Source organism: Rhagoletis zephyria, unplaced genomic scaffold (assembly GCF_001687245.7).
Source record: "Rhagoletis zephyria isolate East Lansing unplaced genomic scaffold, Rhagoletis_zephyria_1.1 Rzeph_scaffold_00147, whole genome shotgun sequence".
Lineage (NCBI taxonomy): Eukaryota > Metazoa > Arthropoda > Insecta > Diptera > Tephritidae > Rhagoletis > Rhagoletis zephyria.
In genome coordinates, this window is record NW_016157231.1 from 253350 (window position 1) to 271325 (window position 17976).

Genomic DNA, 17976 nt, shown 5'->3' on the forward strand with positions numbered 1-17976 from the left:
TGACCCAAACACGTGAGATAAATGATACAAAAAAATGCATGCTATGGCCTCAAAACAACCTTTAGATAGATATAAAATCGAGACCAACCTCCTATATCATCGATTGAAATTTTCCAATCAAAGTGCGGAAATACTGTGGACATTTTGTGTACCATCTTCTGACAGAGCAAAAGTCCTCGATGAAAATCATAACTAACATTCGCATCAGGGTGTTTGGAACACTTATAGACGTATCTCACAACGCTATTACTGGCCAAACATGTATGAGTCCGTTTACCAGTACGTTCAGCAATGTGAACTATGCCACCGCATTAAACCAAGTAATGAGAGCACCAAAACACCTCACGGAAAATATAGAGGACCAAAACGACCGGGTAGACAATTATCGATTGACTTCGTCGGTAAGCTGCCCATGTCTAAAAATCGTAACCAATGGATCTTCGTAGCCATCGACTGTTACTCGCGATATGTCTGGGCGCAGCCCATGAAAAACGCAAACGCCATATCCGTAGTCAATTATCTTCGACATATATTCTCGGTGAATGGCTTCCCCGAACTCATTATAGGTGCGTTCGTTTAAAATCTCCAGTAAAAATCAACCAACTGCCAAATTCCGGCGAAATGTCATCTGTTCTCTCACAAGAGAAAAATATCCCAAATAGTACGCGAACAGAAAATTTGCAGAAACTTGCAAGTTAGACGAACAGCTGATATAATTTTTGTTTACATTCAAAAGTGTAAAATTTAAAACGTACGAAAAGTCATCACAAAGAGTTATACTGGCACAGTTTATTGATTAAACAAATAACTACTTATTTCTTACAAGTTTAATTAGTCGCATTTTGTAATTTTTAACTTCCAAACCATCAAATTCAATTTTGTGATTTGCGTAAATGCCAACCAGCTGTTTTTGATCAGCTGTTTTCCTGTTGGCAAAATTTTTTCCAGCAGAAACCAGCAGCTTCCTCTCAAAATGAAATGTCACTTTGCTCTCTCAATTTGCCCTACTTTGCAAGTTTTTTGCGTACGCGAACGCAAAAACTTGTAAGTTTTGGTTAAACATGAACAATTAACAGCTACGCGAACGCAACTTATATCAGATAATGGTACTCAATTCATCAGTCAAACTTTCGCAAAGCTTTGCGCCGATTATAATATCAAACACATGAAAACGCCTTTGTACCATCCACAAGCCAATCAGGTAGAGGTGACAAACAAAAGCATTATACTTGGATTACGTGCTCACATGGCTGATCTTTTTGAACATTCCTCCTGGGAAAACTATCTTTCTCGTGTTATTCATGATATTAACACTTCAGTGCATTCAGCCACGGACTACACGCCATATTTCCTGCACACCGGTCGTGAATATGTGAAAGATGGAAACGAATATAAATTATTATTGGAAGTAAATCCAGTCCGTGGCCGGAGAGGGCTATGCACAAAAACTAGCCCCACCAAAAATTAGAGCCTATGTTTCACGGAAACTTGGTTCGAATTCATATGAACTGATCGAAGCTAAACACCGAGTGCTTGGCAATTATTCCGCCGATTTAATCACAACACGTTAACTCATTCAGTACATTCGCCTTCTCAAGAATTTCGATGAATACATGGCGGGCCTCCATATTCCATTGATTGTGCCATATTGAAATAATTAGTCTGTTCCAATAGCAGTCCGGTTTACAGGATTTAGTCAGAACTTACAGGAAGTCGTTCCTATTGACATAAAACCTGTAAGTGGGAACACATTTGAGAGAGTAACTGAGCAACTGTTCCTAGTCAGACGTTACAGGATTTAGTCCGGAGNATGAAAAGTGTCAAAGATCAGCTGATTTACATGTGCAAACAAAAACAGAAAGCGGTGAAAGCAAATAACCTTATATTTGTTAAAAAATGGAAGTAAACAACGAAATATTTGAATATGTATAGATTTTAATAATTATTTGGTGATATTTCAGCCAAATCAGTGTAGTACCAATGACATGTCAACAAACCGTCTGACGTTTTTACAGGAAATAGTGCTTTTTGCGTTCCCGTGCACTTCGGCATCTGTTCTCCTTTTACTCTCAGTTGAGAGAGTAAAATTGTAGTTTGACAGTTCCACAGGTTTTAGTCCGAAGTTCAAAGGAACAGGCTAAATAATAACGTTTGTAAATGAAATGAATTACTGAATAAATTAATTAAGTTTAGTTTTGTTATATCCATAGTTTTGTTATATTATACCTCAGTACATTGCTAGTAAATCGATCAAAGCAATCAAGAAAAGATTCATAACCAAATCATTTACCAATGCCTTTCATCTACCGTAGCTTACGTAATGCGTACTGAAACTAAATAGGAAAGACGGAACATGTGTACATACATATGCGCTCAAAGGCGAACTGAACGAGTCAGGATGGGGTTGATGAATATCATGTAGAACGACTTCGATGCCCGTGAATCGCATTCGAACCACCATTCTCCTATCCCTACTAAACGGTCCACATTATTTTGTTAACGTGTCGCTGAAGATGAGAGGGGGATAATGATCTATTATTTTTATTGGCCAAATAATAGACATAAGAACGATTATGAGAAATGTAAACATAACAAAACTGTCAAAGCTAAACTTCAAAATGGGGGGAATTGCCAGATGAATGTACGTAACCAATAGTTATTCAAGACACGAACCATCATATCGGTATAGACACGAATTTACATGGCCACTATGAAAACGCCCAGACTGACATACGATAAAAGGATCGGTGGTCACACACCACGAGGCGAGAAAAATATTTTTCCTTTTTGGAATTGGACACGGACCGAACAACACGCATCAGCCATCGCACGAACGGAAGTAATCCTAACCAAGCAATTTATTAAAGCTGACGACATTGGTTTGGTTAAAGTCAATCCTCAGAGTACTAATACCTGGGGAATATACTTATCGGCATTGTTCCACCACATTTCTTCCATCAAATCCCCAACCAAGTTGTTACCTGTGGAAATAAAGAGTCTGTGGATATAAATTCTAGTCTATTCATTTGGCAGCAGTTAGACCATCGTACACCGGTAATCCCAAAAGCATCAAACGTAAGTCAACCTCACTATTGTCACCATCCCATTGGAAATGAGCTACCGACAAGAAAAGGTCAAGCAAATCAAAGGTTATATACAAGTTTCTACAAGGAACGCGACGAATTGCCAAAATGAAATGTAAAATTCCATAACCGGACACTTAGTAAATCACCTGAAATCTTTGTCAGATTATTTTTAGGATGGTAGTAGTAATATCGGTTTGGTAACAAATCCATTTACGAAGCATTCATAGATCTTCAGAGTACTTCGACATTGAGATACACATTTGAATCTGTGTCTCTGAAAAAGTTTTGGGTTAGTGTTAACAGTAAATATCATGAAGTCGCCAAAAAGGCCTTCTTACTTTTGCTTCCTTCTGTCATAATGTACTCTGTCAAGAGGGGTTTCAGCTTACACTTATACAAAAAACAAATTCAAGTCGAAATTTGATGCTACCCGAGAAATGCGCATCAGTTTTCAGACATTATATCGAACTACTATTTTATACAATAATTAATAACAATGAAACAATTTCATTCTTTACATTAAAATTTAAAGTATGTTTACTATTTCTAGTAAAAGTTTTTATTCATATATAAATTGCACTGCCTTTGATTTTAAGTAATTTGATGAGGGGTTCCATAAAATGAATGGTGTTTAGTAAGGGTTCCATCATCTTAAAAGTTTAAGAAACCCTGAACTACAGGAGTATCACAGCCAGTGTTGCCAGGCCTTCGGCATGAGAAAACGTCCCTCTTGCTCTGAAAAAACGTCATTTTCTACCCAAAAACGTCTTATTCAAATGAATGTACAAAAAATTGTTCTTATTAAACTTTGATTGTATACAAAGGTACATGTGTACGTAAGGTATATTAAAATGTCACTGCACATTTAAAATTCATTGTAAACTGATTTGAGATCGTTAATATAAAAATCATTTTGTACATACAGCTGATTAAGTCATCACCATTTTGATCGATTTTGGCTGTTTCTCTTTTGTTTATTTAATGTTTATTACTTTTCCATAAAAGCTCATTATATAACAAACAAAATATATATCCACATTTCAAACTTTGTGCAAAAATTATAAAAAATGCGCAAAGCTTCAGCTAGATTTTCAACTTTTTATTTAGATGTTTTAGAATTTTCTTGAGTATGCAGTATGTATGTATGTATGTATGTATGAGTATGCCCATTAAATTTCAGGGCAATAATGTGCAATTTTAAAGGGGCTAAATAATCGCGTTGATTTTTAATAATTTTTTTTTTCTTGTAGACATTTGGTAAGGGGGTCGGTTGTCGAAAATGCTAAATTACGTTCTGTTAAGAAAGAGCATAGCAATATTTCAGCCTTTTTTGCGTTCATTACATTTTCAGTGAAGTCTTAAAAAAGTCGCTTACTTTTTTCTGACTTTTTATGCTGCTACAGCTTTTTTGATGCTTCTGCGAGCGTGCGTGTTGCAAGAGAGCAGCTCTTTCTAATTTGGCTTTTAATGTGCAATTGCAAACATTACAATAAGCCTCGTAACCTCACACGGGATCCTTAGTCCAAGAATCAAAAAACAAATGCGCGTACGCTTGGTATGCATCATATTTAAGTCATCTGTGTCCAAAGAATAAATATCTTTTGTAGTTGCTGCAAAACACAAAGCTTGTAAAGATTTATTAAGAAAATAATTCAAAATCAGTTCTAATTACAAGATTTAGTAACAGAGAAAAATTACTGGGAGTTAAAAAACGCCATTTTTTACATAAAGAACGTCCGAACGTCAACAGGATACAAAAAACGTCCAAATGACGTTAAAAACGTCAACCTGGCAACGCTGATCACAGCTTTTACTGGAACTACTAAAATAGGCATTAAGTACGTGTGGATCGATATTACACTCAGTCTTAAGTTCTCCATGCAAATTAAGATGTTTTAAATTGCACCATAGATCTTTGAAAGGCAGTGAAGGGTTCAACTTGGAGCTACAATATCACCGCTTAGCTTGTCTTATAACTGTAGTAGCATTTTTCCGAGCAATTTTGTATTGTGACCAAGCAAAGTCAGTCTTGGCTCGTTTCCATTTTGAGTATAACCTGTTACGAGTTAATATAGCTGTTCTGACTTTGCTGCTGTACCACGGACAAGAGCTTTTCATAGCCCGAACAATACGTAGAGGGACATGAACATCAAATAATATAGTCAAGGTATTATTTAAAAAGTCAAGTTTCGTATCTACCGTCTCAACAAACCCACATTCGCCCCATTTGACATTTGACAGATAAGCAGACAGATTATTAACGTTTACAGACTTCAAATCACGATACATAAAACTAACAGGATTAGCAGGACAATTAAACGACACATCAAACGCACAAAATATTAGATCAAGATCAGATATACAAATTATTTGATCAAATTTAATGACATGGTCAAGACTAGACGTGATAACAAGTTCTAACAAACTTGGATTCGAATTTTGTGCGTATCTTCTTGGTACCAGTTTGTTGACCACAGCAAGGCCTGCTGCGGCCACGTGGTCAAGTAGATTATTGGCATATGAGTCGTTTTACAACAGATTAACATTGAAATCACCACATATAACAAAACGTTCATAGTCTCAAAAAAAAAGCAGATAGCTCAGAAAAAAAACGAATCTAACAAGTAACATCTATGGGGGTTATACACACAGGATACTAATATTTTAGTCACGCTGTCAGAAATTTCGGCATTAATAAATTATGTATCGCAGTTGTTTGATTCTGCTAAAACGCAAAATTTTAGGGTAGACCTGCGGTATATTGCAACACCTCCTCCTTTTCTTTTTGTTCTATCGGCTCTGACAAGATCAAAGTTTGGAATACAATAGTAAAAGTCGGAGATGTCTGGATTAAACCACGTTTCCGAGATGCAAATAACATCAACGTAAGATTTCCCAAAAATTTCCCTAATATAATCTAGTTTGTCACCGTTAAGGATTCTTGCATTGAAGTGCATCACTTTAAGGCCATTATATTGCTTACACAAAATATGAATTAAAATCGTGTGGCTTTCGTCAATGCAGGAGGCGCATTTTCTATAGAGGTTTAAGTCCATAACACTGAGATGGACAGAAGCAACTACAAAAGGCATATTACCCCCCTATTATGAATTTCCATACGATAGACGATAAACGCTTGCAAGCGTTTCGTATGAAATCAAATTTCGTAGTATCGCTTTCATACGCCCGACAGAAGTATTATTGTGAATGGCTGTAGTTTTTGCCCACTTTTTACTGTGAACCAACGCAAATCAGCTATGCTAACTATCGGATTTCATACGACAACATCGATTCGTCATAGAGGATAACAGAATGCAAGCGTTTATCGTGCATCGGACGAATTCATAATAGGAGGGTAACACACGGAAGAACTTTAACGCATAAATGTTAACGATTGCTATAAACCTGAGTAAATATGGAAACAGAATAAAATGAAAAGAATCAAGGTTTACATATAGAAACAAAAAATAAGGAAATATTAATCAAAGAGAATTTGGAAAAGAGAGAAAGAGAAAAGAACATAAATATAACTTAACTTCTAGGCTAGTAAAAACTAAACAAAATAGAAAGTACACATTTTCGGTGAACATTCGATACACATACATTTTTGCATCCGCGTACTGTTGAAAAGAGCGTTAATCTCGGCTCTGCTGCTCACCAGTATGGGCTCTTCATTTGGTTTTAGTCGCACAAAAATGTTCACTCGTATAGAGAACACTGACGCCAGTTGTTTCTTCCGCCTGAGCCTCAGTATATTCAGTAAACAAACTGAGCTGTTTTTCCCGCCAATTTTGGTCGCCATAAAGGACTTAGGCTTGCAGACAAGGCGTTTCGGCAATTAGGGTGTTGTGCAGCAATTGAAAGTGGTCAAAAATTTTAGCACCAAATGTATGAAATATTAAAGATTCGCTTCACATTATTAATAAAACTTAACGTAATTGTTTTTTTTTTTTTGTAATACTAATTAAGTGTTATTGTTTACATGTCGAAATGATCTTAAGAATATGTGTTATGAAATAATTTAGTTAAATGTAAACCATATTAAACGTAAAAACACATATATTTAGATTTATTAATTTAAATGGCGAAACATGTTTTATAAATTGATATGGCTTCTATTATAAATTATAGTCATATACAATAATATACATATACGATATGTAGATATTCTCATACTATTTTGTAACGAGTTACCTTAATCAAGACACGACCCACAAATTGGAGAAGACTGGCCAAACACTTAACTAAAAGTACAAGTTGTAGGCATTCGAGTACTCATCATTTGATTCCGACAGAATATTCGTGATAGGAATAAATATTTATTTTCTTCATTCCATACATGATTCTATTTTATTATTCTGGAATTGAACCATTTTTTTTTATAATTTAACAAGAGCAGTAAGAAGGTATTTCACTTTAAGTTGCTCGGAGCTAATTTTGCAGAACATCATCCAAGATTTCCGGAAACAGAAAATGCATCACTTAGAGCATTATTATTGTGCTAGAAAACCAAGACAAAAGCGTGAATTTGTATACGTTTTGCAATAGAATTGAGTTATTTTATAATTTAAGTGTACTTTTTCTCTTATTCGGTGTGATATATGTACATATTTGTACAGCGATATATGTGATATATTTTGCAGTGAAAATAAAATGCTAATCTAGGACGCAGTACAAATATGAAGCTCTTGAATTCCATCAATGATGCCCTAATGGCGAGTGCTCAAATTTTCACGAAACTTTCACCTTGCTATGTACCTAAAATAAATATATTTACATCAAACAAATTTATAAATTTAGGAAATAAATTACTTAATTCTTTGTTTAACTTTCGACACAAGCAAATTGCTTGGAAATTTAAATTCACCCCTATGCGACACAGCAACAACAAGGGCCAGGGGCGTTTTTGTACGAAAAGCAACTTTTGAGCAGCAGTGCTTAGATCGTTCCGATAAGCAATGTTATTTTGTAACAAATTTATCATCAAACGGTGGCTTTGAAATTTTTTCGACATTTATTTATTAAAGTAAATCCGTATATTTTTGTTTATTCGTAAAATTTATGCACTAAACGAAACTTTATTCTAATAAATTCTTTTATTTATTTATTTGTTTTATAGTTTATTTCATTAATTATGAAAAGCAACCGTGCGTGTAAGAAATTTTGTGCTACCAAAAATTTCACATCTGGAAACTTTATCCCCATAAAGGACTTCACCACAGTTTTTTTTTACTGGATATACTGAGGCCTGAACTCTGAAGCATACGTTACACATCTCGCAATTTTTTGGGCAGACTCTCATGTACAAATATTGACCCATAGCCCGGCAACTCAACATCAGAGAGCGCAAGCGATCTCTTTTGGGATCTGCAGAAGACCGCAATAGATTTCATGAGCTGATTTCGATCGTGTGAAGAGAACAACTTTAGAACAACGGGACAGTTGTCGCTGCTTTTTTGCCCATTACTTTTTACGCTTTTTAGTCGAAAAGCATTTCGTACAGGCGGGGGTTTATGCTGAGTTGCACCGCAAATCTTTGCAAAAAGTTCAGGCAGTTCCGGCTGCTTGAGGAATCCCGTTGACTAATAAGTCAGTGGAGACTGCGCTGCTTTCGAGAGCGCGGAGCTGGGTCTGAGCAGCAGCAAGTTCATTGCGAAGATTGAGAACTTCAGTGCATGTGCTCTCAACTGCAGCCACACGTTTGTCAATAGCTGCAATGGATAGCTTTAAATTTTTGCGTATCGGCGGCCAGCTCACTGGTCTTCTCCATTACTCTCTCTTCTGATCTCATCATAACGGCTGTCAACTGCTCGATAGTTGAGTCCCTCTGCACCTCCAATTTCTTCTCCATCCTCTCAAATGCGGCCGATGCAGGTGTGAGAGGAGTTTTAGGGGGGTTGCCGGTTTTCTTGCTGAGTTTTTGCGTATTATTGGCATGATTGTTTGCTTGTTATTCATTTGTTTACTTAATTAAGCAGGAATATACCAAATCAGGTGAGTAAAGGTGTTCGCAGTCTCACGAAAAACTTACAGCGCACAGGTACACCGGCCGATCAGTAGTTTGAAGAAATTTTTAAATTATTTACGCGGGAAAACACAAATACTTAAGAGAACCACTAAAATACGTCTTACTCTGAAAATATACCACCAATATACGGATGAAGATTACAACGAAAACCAACGATGTAGTGGGAAATATATGGCTATATATATATGGCTTCCCTGGTTTTCTTCATAAAATAATGCTCAGAGTCTAACAGAGGGTGAATTCCAAAACGTCAAAATACAAAGCATCAGTCTCATTTATTTCTAAACCTCAGAAGATTGTAATGCCAAATGTGCGCAACCACGGTTAGATGCTAGTTTTCAACTAGGTTTCGCAAGTTAGACTTTTTCTTTTAGTCCGGTTTAGAAAGAAAGACTGATGCTTTAAATTTTGACGTTTTGGAATGCACCCAGACTCTTCTGGGTGGTTGTGTTATAAAAACCTTCTGAGCTAGTAAAGGTTAAGCAAAAAATTAAAGCGGCTTCAATTTTAATATAAAAAGTTAATTTCTTCATGATCCAATTATCGGATCTAAACCGAATTAGTATGGGACCACCTCTGAGGTACGACCTTTCGTTTAAAAAATAATTATAGAAATCGGTTAACGTGGTCCAAAGTAATACAAAAAAAAAATTTTTTTTTTCTAAGTTAAAAAATTGTTCAATTGTTGTTTTTCGTAATAAGTTTTGCTTTTTGTAATAGATAAGTGGACACACTGTTCCTGAATTAGTTAAAAACTCACTAAAACGTACGACAAAAATTTAAAATGCAACTTTGTTCGTTATCACCTACGTAACCAAAATTCATTTTCACTACCATCCCTAACTTCTACTTAAACTTCTAATTCAAGCTGCAAATAATTTTGATTATGATTCCTAATTTTTAATTTCCTACTAATATAACATATCCAGAGACCATAACGATTATAAGAAATACAATTAAATATTGCTCTATAATTATTACTGAACAATGGAAAAGTGGTTTTCGTATCGGGGGACGCTTATTTTAAGATGTAAATTATATGGGACTTTTATATTTTTTTGTCTCTCGGGACGTTTATTTCAAGACGAAAATTATTTACGTCTTCTCATAATAATTATACGGGACTTTTGTTTTTTTTCGTCTCTCGGGACGTTTATTTCAAGACGGAAATGATTTACGTCTTATCTTAATAACTATATGGAACTTTTATTGAAATGAAACTTCTTAATTAAGTTCGGAGATTTGACGCCTTGAATATTTAACGCCACGATTGTTGATGTCATCAAAACTGTATCGTTCGTTCNCGATCAGTAGTTTGAAGAAATTTTTAAATTATTTACGCGGGAAAACACAAATACTTAAGAGAACCACTAAAATACGTCTTACTCTGAAAATATACCACCAATATACGGATGAAGATTACAACGAAAACCAACGATGTAGTGGGAAATATATGGCTATATATATATGGCTTCCCTGGTTTTCTTCATAAAATAATGCTCAGAGTCTAACAGAGGGTGAATTCCAAAACGTCAAAATACAAAGCATCAGTCTCATTTATTTCTAAACCTCAGAAGATTGTAATGCCAAATGTGCGCAACCACGGTTAGATGCTAGTTTTCAACTAGGTTTCGCAAGTTAGACTTTTTCTTTTAGTCCGGTTTAGAAAGAAAGACTGATGCTTTAAATTTTGACGTTTTGGAATGCACCCAGACTCTTCTGGGTGGTTGTGTTATAAAAACCTTCTGAGCTAGTAAAGGTTAAGCAAAAAATTAAAGCGGCTTCAATTTTAATATAAAAAGTTAATTTCTTCATGATCCAATTATCGGATCTAAACCGAATTAGTATGGGACCACCTCTGAGGTACGACCTTTCGTTTAAAAAATAATTATAGAAATCGGTTAACGTGGTCCAAAGTAATACAAAAAAAAAATTTTTTTTTTCTAAGTTAAAAAATTGTTCAATTGTTGTTTTTCGTAATAAGTTTTGCTTTTTGTAATAGATAAGTGGACACACTGTTCCTGAATTAGTTAAAAACTCACTAAAACGTACGACAAAAATTTAAAATGCAACTTTGTTCGTTATCACCTACGTAACCAAAATTCATTTTCACTACCATCCCTAACTTCTACTTAAACTTCTAATTCAAGCTGCAAATAATTTTGATTATGATTCCTAATTTTTAATTTCCTACTAATATAACATATCCAGAGACCATAACGATTATAAGAAATACAATTAAATATTGCTCTATAATTATTACTGAACAATGGAAAAGTGGTTTTCGTATCGGGGGACGCTTATTTTAAGATGTAAATTATATGGGACTTTTATATTTTTTTGTCTCTCGGGACGTTTATTTCAAGACGAAAATTATTTACGTCTTCTCATAATAATTATACGGGACTTTTGTTTTTTTTCGTCTCTCGGGACGTTTATTTCAAGACGGAAATGATTTACGTCTTATCTTAATAACTATATGGAACTTTTATTGAAATGAAACTTCTTAATTAAGTTCGGAGATTTGACGCCTTGAATATTTAACGCCACGATTGTTGATGTCATCAAAACTGTATCGTTCGTTCGATTTTCAAAAATGTAGTGTCAAATTAAAGGGCTTTGCTTTTACATGGTTCTACGTCCGTAAACCTAGCTGACCCAAGTAGCCAAAAATCAAGAAAAATTATCGAGGAATTAGGTGTCTTTGAGGTTTTAATTAGGGCCTCTAAAATTAATTTAGATGGTCATTTGGTTTCCGCGAAACTTGCAAAAATGTGTTGGTCAGCTAGGTTTACATAAACCTAGCTGACCCGACCCATCTTTAAATTTTGGTTTTAAATTTTCCAAATATATGCTGAAACTAGGTGACTTTGAGGTGTTCTTCAACGCCACAAAAATTAAATTAGGAGCTCCATTGGTTTCCGAGAAATTCGCAAAAAAATGTTCTTCAGTTAACTTCGCGCTGTTAACCTAGCTGACCAATCTTTAAATTTTTGTTTTTAATTTTCGAAATACATATATGCAGGAATTAGGTGTCTTAGGAGTTCTTCAATGCCACCAAAACTAATTTAGGAGCTCCATTGGTTTCCGTGAAATTCGCAAAAATGTGTTGGTTGGTTTACGTAAAGCTAGCTAGCTAGCCTAGCTGAGCCATCTTTAAATTTTGGTTTTAAATTTTTCAAATATATGCTTGAATTAGATGTTCTTCAACGCCACCAAAACTAATATACCAGCTCCATTGGCTTCTGAGAAATTCGCAAAAATGCGTTTTCAGCTAACCTAGCGCTGTTAACCTAGCTGACCAATCATTAAATTTTTGTTTTTAATTTTCGAAATTTGTATGGCACATATATATGTATAATATGGCGTCAATGTATTAAAACACTCCCCGTGGATCCGCCACTGACTGGCACGTAGTTTAACCCCCAAAACCCCCCGCTGGATCCGCCACTGTGTCTTTTAGGTGTTCTTCAACGCCACCAAAACTAAACCGTAAACCTAGCTGACCCATCAATTTTGGTTTTAAATTTTCCAAATATATGCAGGAATTAGGTGTCTTTTAGGTGTTATTCAACGCCACCAAAACTAATTTAGGAGCTCCATTAGTTTCTGAGTAATTCGCAAATATGTGTTGGTCAGCTAGGTTTGCGTAAACCTAAGCTGGCCAATCTTTAAATTTTTGTTTTTAATTTTTGAAATATATGCAGGAATTAGGTGTTTTTTACTTAATTTCCACAAATGCTTGGAAAATTTAAAACCAAAATTTAAAGTAAACCTAGCTGACCAACACATTTTTGAGAATTTTTCGGAAACCAATGGAGCTCCTAAATTAGATTTGGTGGCGTTGAAGAATTCCTAAAAGACACCTAATTCCTGCTTATATGTAATTCGAAAATTAAAAACAAAAATTTAAAGATTGGTCAGCTAGGCTAACTGCGCTAAGCTAGCTGAAAAACACATTTGTGCGAATTTCTCGGAAACCAATGAAGCTACTAAATTAGTTTTTGTAGCGTTAAAGGACTCCTAAAAGACACCTAATTCCAGCATATATTTGGAAAATTTAAAATCGAAATTTAAAGATGGGTCGGCTAGGCTTACGTGAACTTAGCTGACCAACATATTTTTGGGAATTTCTCGGAAACCAATGGAGCACCTAAATGAATTTTGGAGGCCCTAGTTAACACCTAAAATACACCTAATTCCTCGATAATTTTTATTGACTTTTGGCGACTTGGGTTAGCTAGGTTTACGGACGTCATGGTTTTAGTTTATTGAAAGGGTTGCCAGATGTTAGCAAATCAAATTCCAATAATCGAGCTCGGAGATATTTGGGTTTAATGTCGTGAAATCGGCAGTACATGTACAGATTCTATTAGGAGAAAACGTGGGACATAAATCATTGTCGTCTTGAAATAAACGTCACGAGAGACGAGAAAAATAAAAGTAGCATGTAATTATTATGAAAAGACGTAAATCATTTCCGTCTTAAAAAAGGTCCTACGAGACGAAAAAAAGTCCCACATAATTATTATGAGAAGACGTAAATCATTGTTTTTAATGAAGGAATTGATAAAATACGTTTTTTTTACATATATGTATACATCAAGTATGATAGACCAACCGTGATAGATACATATGTATGTACATCAAGTATGATACATACATACATCAAGTATGATACATACATACATCAAGTATGATATATACATCCATCAAGTATGATAAATCAGCTCTGAAAAAAATGCTCATCAAGTGTTCCTTTTACGAGGAGGAAGCATCGAAAGCCTACACCTGTCAGTGTGGGACTTTAACCCGAACTAGACCACCAAGTACCGATCCCCAATCCCATTCATAACTTTCATTAGAGTGCTATATCTTGGATATCTTTTAACGAAACTTAATGAAAAAAAATGTATTTCTTCCGTCTTATTATGGGCTTTAATTATACATTTTTTACATTAATGTGCAACGTATAAAAATAAAAAAAGAGTACACATTTTACTTTTTTGATTTTTTTTTATTATAGCATTTAAAAATTTTATTTTTTTTGCATAAAACATTGTCTATAATGTCAGCTTTAAATACCCAAAGGGGCGTAATGGGCTACTTATGCGTATGGACTCTAGATCGTCTAACGCTCGAGCAATATGATAAATAGACATTGAAAGGTTATGAATGAGTGTTGTTGATATTGTTGATGTTTCGGTTTCATTGCAAAATAATATTAGTTCTCCAATGATAGCTTCAAGGTTAGTCCTTTTAGTAAAACAATAAAAAGGAAAGACGTGCAAAAAAATAATAAATGAGTAATAAAATTATAGTTTAAAAAAAACAACACGCTTTTATTACAATAAGAACTAAAAAGAAAAACATTATTTATTGATTTAAAGATTCGTTTAATAAGGATATGAAGTTCGCTAACTTGATGTTATTTGTCAATGTTATTGTGGCTTGTTAACATTTTATTTTTAATATTTTTATTGAGCTTTGTACCACGATTGTTTATTAGGAAAAATTGAAAAAGCAACAAAGTCTAAGCGGTAGAAGTTATAGCACTATTTCGGAGATCACCACATCTCCTCATCAGACTTCTTCTTCTAGACTTCAGCAGGGATGTTATTTAACCTTTTAAACTAGCTTAATACAGGATTAAATGATTGGCACGTAGTCATAGTCGAAATAAATCCACTGTAAAGTTAGTCGCAGTTATTTTTACAGACATCCCATTGGACACATCCAGCACCTTCTTTTTCTCTAAATTATTCTTACGCCATTGGTAGAGCCGAAGCCCTGTACGAATTTGTTGTAACGTTAGGAGTTGGAGACATGCTCTAGCTTCTAGTCTCTTCAAATTTCCACCAATCCCGTCGCAAGCAGATTTCCCATTTGAACTTGCAACAAAGTTCAATTCTGCCATTTCCTTGAAGGAATTTTCATAATTTCAGAGCTTTAGTAAAGTTAATATCACGTGTGTCAAGTTAGCACTACACTTTTCGAAATTGGAAAAATTAACTACGGCACTAATTGTAGTGTTTTTGTTGTCGAAAGAAAAAATTTGTAGCTCTCGTTTTTTAAGAAAAAAAGTTTGTATTGCTAACTTTACACCATACACCTAGTCGATAGAATTGAGATATCCAGTATGTTACTATGCCATTAATTGTAGCTTTTAACCTTAAAACTTGTTGTGAAAAGAAAAAATTTGTAGCTTTCGTTTTTCTGGAAAAAATTGAGTGACCCTTTTTCGAACAAAATTCAGTATGTAGTGCTAATTTGACACCATGCACCATTGACGACAGAATTGAGATATTGAAAAGGTTACAACGGCATTAATTGTAGCTTTTTTGTTGTAAATTTGTTGTGGAAAGAAAAAATTTGTTGCTTTCGTTTTTTAAGAGAAAATGGTATGTAGTGCTAACTTGACACCATACACCTAGTCGATAGAATTGAGATATCCAATATGTTACTATGCCATTAATTGTAGCTTTTAACTTTAAAATTTGTTGTGAAAAGAAAAAATTTGTAGCTTTCGTTTTTCTGGAAAAAATTGAGTTGACCCTTTTTCGAACAAAATTTAGTATGTAGTGCTAACTTGACACCATGCACCATTGACGACAGGAGTGTGTGATCTTTATACGACGCGAGAGGACTATACTTCTCAATTGCCTACTCAGTCCAAAATAGCACTTGTTGAGAAGAGTTATTCTCCGTTGGATTTCAAGGCTGACATTATTATTGGTGTTAATGCTGGTTCCTAAATAAACGAAGTTGTCTACTTTTTCAAACTTGTAACTGTCAACAGTGACGTGTGTGCTAAGACGCGTATGCTCTGACCAGGGTGTCCAGATTGTTTACAAAAAAGCGCAATTTCTGAAAAAAGTCGCCAAATATCGCAATTTTTTTTTAAATTCATGAAATCGATTTAACAAATCTTTTATTTAAAAAATGCGATCTTGTTAATATATAGTTTTTAAAACCAAAAACGAATATAATACCTTCAGAGGGTAATAATAAATAACACAAATCACTTATATAATAGTGATGTACAAACAATTTTCTTTAAAAATACGCATACTTTTTAAAAATATTTGTTTCAACTCATTTGCAATAGAACTGCGCAATTATTAAATTTATTATAACTCATATTACTTGATTAATCGCACAATCCGCTTTTAAGAGCTCGGCGCTAAAAATTAAATAAAAACCTATAACAAGGCGAGATCAGCTATTTCCACAATTTCTTCAAAATCACCTGTAGTGTCTGAATGATTTACATTTCTGTTGTCATATATTGAGCTATTCAATGTTGATATTGGAAACGTTTTACAGCAGAAACTATTAGCCTTCATATAACACTTTATTCGAACTATTGAATTAAGGTTTTCCGACCTCATCCTATTTCGAATATTAGTTTTTGTTGAATTCATAACGGAAAAACACGCTCAACAAAGCATGTGAGTGCGGCAAGGATAATAATATAAAGGCTATTTTACTAACATATATTTCCAAACACTTTATTGCCTGTTGCGGTTTTCTTCGCAATTATCCAAAATTCTTCACAGTCGGATGAAATGGTTCTGAGAAAAGTTATTCCATGGGAAAGTTAAAAGATTTAAATATTCAGTTTCCGCTGTTTTTCTTTCCTTCAAAGTCAAATAGTGAATGGGCATGTCACTTTTTTGGTGACAAAATCAAAGCTTTTTTAAAAGTATTTAATTGACTAGGTAATCGTTTCAAAAGCTCTTCGATTAGGGTGATTAAACATTATTGACAGTCTTTTAATATGCTTCTTAAGTCAAGTCTATCACGCAGTTCATTAGCCTCTTCTGTGAAATTATCATAGAAAACTGAGTTTAGTATATTTTTATAATTGGAAAAAATTTAGTTGAAGGGAAAAAATCGCCAAGAATCGCCAATGGCGATTTCCTAAATTCCCACGACAGCCGGTTCTACGTACCGGAATGACTCGGGTTTCACCCGACCAAGGGCTGTTGTTTCGGCGATCTAACCCCGTTTAGGTCGGCGAAGTATCTCAGAAGTTGTCCGTCCATAGGGCAACATTCACTACGCATTCTCCTACTCAGGGCTGGCATCGAGTCAAACCCTGGGCCAGAAATATACACCTGCTGTGTATGCCGAAGACGTTTACACCACAACTCCACCTCAGTCAAGTGTAATGCCTGCGAGGGGTGGAGTCACCTCAGGGTCTGCTCGGGACTACGGACACACAGACAGTGGACCACGTCGTACGTGGCCCCCTGTTGCTCAAATAGAGCAGCCTCCACGGCAACCCATAGTCCGCCCGTGCAGCCCCACACACTCACACAGCAACCACACACAGTCGCCACAACACAACAACATACCACAGCCACCACAGACCACATAACACACACAACCGCACCACCACCCACACGCCGCCGCCAACAACTCTTGGTTCCCCCTACAATCTGCACGGTATGTCAGACCAGAATATTCCGTAATGTGACATCAGTCAAGTGCAACACCTGCCTTGGCTGGTGCCACTTTAGGGCATGTTCAGGTCTGCGCACCACGCGAGATTGGACGGGGAACTTCGAGGGCCCGTGTTGCGCTGCTCGGTCGCTAACACCAATTGCGACGCCCCCCACTACCACCACAGGGAGGCAATCACCCCAGCAGCACACACAGCCAACGGCGGCAAGAACATACACCTCACTCACACCCCACATCACAACACGTCTCCCGAACCACATGAAGCTCCTCCAATTCAACTGTAACGGGCTACAGAGCAAGATTGAGGAGATAACCGCCTTTATGTGTCGGCATGGTATATTAATAGCTGCGGTCCAAGAGACGAAGTTGCACAGCAATTCAACTCTGTTGAAT

The 17976-nt window shown here is 35.5% G+C and overlaps 2 long non-coding RNA genes across 2 annotated transcripts; one reads left to right on the top strand and one right to left on the bottom strand.

Annotated features, from left to right (window-relative positions):
- The first annotated feature begins 12081 nt into the window (after positions 1-12081).
- Positions 12082-12768, top strand: LOC108382529 (uncharacterized). The gene is made up of 2 exons (XR_001849694.1): positions 12082-12146; positions 12667-12768. It is a non-coding gene; the product is annotated as an uncharacterized LOC108382529 (long non-coding RNA).
- On the bottom strand, positions 12748-13190 carry LOC108382521 (uncharacterized). The gene is made up of 3 exons (XR_001849693.1): positions 13149-13190; positions 12890-12980; positions 12748-12769 (listed from the first exon to the last, which is right to left on the bottom strand). It is a non-coding gene; the product is annotated as an uncharacterized LOC108382521 (long non-coding RNA).
- Positions 13191-17976: the final 4786 nt, after the last annotated feature.